This window comes from Rana temporaria, chromosome 4, assembly GCF_905171775.1.
Source record: "Rana temporaria chromosome 4, aRanTem1.1, whole genome shotgun sequence".
NCBI classification, from domain to species: domain Eukaryota; kingdom Metazoa; phylum Chordata; class Amphibia; order Anura; family Ranidae; genus Rana; species Rana temporaria.
Genome location: NC_053492.1, coordinates 37,156,000 through 37,159,065, shown reverse-complemented (window position 1 = coordinate 37,159,065; position 3,066 = coordinate 37,156,000).

Genomic DNA, 3,066 nt, shown 5'->3' with positions numbered 1-3,066 from the left:
GATGCAGTCTCATCTCTGGGCGGCAGGTGGCGCCAGAGGGGTCCAGGCTGAGCCGCTTTTTCCTAGCAGCCAATTGGAGTTTTCCCTCGCGGGGCATGCTGCGGAGGAGTATTTATGTGGCGGAGGCCGTTCGGGGTTCTTCGCGGGTTCCTGGTTCCAGGTGCGGCACCCACCTTTAGGGTGTGCGCACATCACAGGCCCCCACCACTATGGCCTACCAGGCCGGGGTCGCGTGCTACGCGGAGTTCCTGACTCTGGGCTCTCATAGCCCAGAGCAACCGATGCTGCAAAGGGGCCCCAGTGACTTACTGGGTCCCCACTTCTATTGAGAAGATCCCAAGCTGGGTGCTGATCGGTGGGGGATCGGTCTGAGGAGAACCCGGAGGCAGGTGATCCAACAGGGCTGAATGAACCACCTGGGATCTGGGCACCGGACACTGACAGGTCACATTCAAGCTGTCAGTCGGTGACCCCAAACACATACTGGGAGGATTTGCTCTACCGTCCTAACTTCCAAGCACTAGGCCTGTGGCAGAGGTCTCATCTGGACATCCAGATCTAATTTAGAGCCAAGTCTGTGGCAGAGACTTGCTTCCTTTCCCAGAAGCTTTAAGTGGTGCTCTGGCTGCCAGGCCTGTGAGAAAGGTATGTCCAGGGGCACTTCACCCACTCCGGCTGGAGTCACGACGCATACAAATATTATTGCTAAAGGACAGGATTGCCTTTATTATCCATAGCCTGATACTGTGAAGTTGCTCTACCTTCACCAACCTATCTTGTCTACCTCAAGTTACATGTTGGTCGTGTTTGACCGGGAAAATAAAGCATTTGAAAACGTCAACCAACGGTCCTGGACATTTTGTTATTGCTCTCAACACTACCATCACCTCTAGACACAGTAAGAGGTAACTTAAATACGCCGATCCCAAATCGAATCAGCGGCTCCTCCGGGGGTAGCGCTTCAATACTATAACACTAGGGGGGGCGGGACCTTGTTACACCGAGCCGCCGAACACAGACCCAGTTCCGTAACACACAGATGTTCGCTGTGTGTGTGTGATACACAAGAGGAGGGAACCGCTGCAGCTTCAGCTCAAAGCGGCGCCATGGCAGTGCAGCCATGCCACTCTGTCTCCTTTGGCTGACAGTTTCCTAGCTGATCGCTTCAGCCAGGAAACGGTCAGCCTGGTTCCATCCCTGCACCTCACTCGCCCTGCAGTAAATTCCACTCGCAAAATGCGAGTGGAATTTTTGAGGGCTATATAGTCACACACATGCATGTGTGTTTGAGCTTAAGGGTGCATACCCTAATCCAATATGCTGCACACACCTATGCCATGTGCGTTGCCAGGTCTATTTCATCATGGATAGAAAGTTAGAACAAAGAGCAAATGTGAAACTGGGAAAATGTGCCACAGATGTTTGACGTGATTGGGCAAGTTTACAGCGATGCTTAAATGAGTCGTTTAAATGTGTTTTGAATGGCACACGTGCTTCAAGAGTGGAAAAACATCACTGCAAGATGATGAGAGATCAGGAAGACCTTCAACTAGCTCAAACCACAATTATCCACGATGACAATGCACCCTGTCACCAAGTTCTCCTCACACACAAGTTTCTCGCTGGAAACATGATCTCGCTTCTGCACCCACCCTACTAACCAGATTTGTCTGCTGTGAACTTTGTCCTCTTCCCAAAAATGAAGATCCAGTACAAATGTCACCGTTCTGACACCATTGAGGAGATCCAGAACGAATAGCAGAAGGTGCGTGACACGCTTTAAAAAGTAGACTTCCAGGACACACAGCAGAAGTGTTGGGAATAAGGCCATTATGTCTGAAACGCGTTCACTTCTGCTGTACATGTTTGTCTTTTAATGGAGTTGCAATAAGTTTAGACTTATTGAAGAGCATGTATGGAGTTGCAGATTGTCTTCTATCCATTTACATTGCAGAAGTGGAAGGAATGCTTGGAGTGCTGTATTACTGCGCAAGGAGACTAGTTTGAAGGTGTAACATACTGTAGATAAATAAAGTACTTTCTTGAAAACCGGGCTAGTCTTAAAACTTTATGATACCACCTCCTATACTGAATAAGACAACACAAGATGCACTTCTAGTAGGGGTGCAACGGATTGTCACCGATCCGTGATCCGAACGGGCCACCCCGTTCGGATCGGCACACCACACGATCCGCGGAGCGCTCCGGAGCCTCGGCCGTAGGAAAGTCCCCGGCTTCGGCCTAGCTCCGGAGCTGGCAGTCATCTTGCTCCACCCCAGTGGAGACTGTGTGCTTGCCAGCAGTGACCCTTCACAGCATGGGACTGAATTCCCCTGGCTGCTCCAACAGAGGCGACAGAAGCGATGGATGTCACCAACTCATGATTACACAGTAATCTGTAAGTAAGTGTCTGGAAGGGGGAACGGCCAGCCTCTGCTCTACAGATAAGATAATGTTAGGTGAGGGATCGGGAACAAGTGTGCACTGTAAAGAGGTGAGAAACAAGCCAGCAGTGTGTGTTCAGCTTGTTACTTCCTCTCACTCACTTTCTCCTCTCCCTAACCTGCCTGCTTGGAATGCCGTGCTGGAACAATCACAAGGGGCTGTGAGGGGATCATGAGAGTCCTTAACCTGTCAGTGTGTGTGTTTGTACATAGCTACTGTCGGGGTGTTTGTGCTACACTGAGACACTTCTCCCACTGTATACACAGCATGTCACAGTACACAGTCCCTTTGCTTCACACACTGTGTATGGCATTGTCCAGGTCCCTGTTTAACCACTTCAGCCTCGGAAGATTTACCCCCCCCCCCCTTCCTGACCAGAGCATTTTTTTGCGATACGGTACTGCGTCGCTCATATATTTAGGCCAATATGTACTCTGACAAATGTTTTTTTGGTAAAAAACAAATGGTTATTTTTTTTTTTTTTTTTTTAAATAGCTGCGTTTAATGGCACCTTACATGCTTGCTAATGTGACAGAACATCTCTGATATTAATATTTAACTTAATGTGAAAATCAGAGATGTTCTGTCACATTAGCAAGCATGTAAGGTTTGCTGCGGATT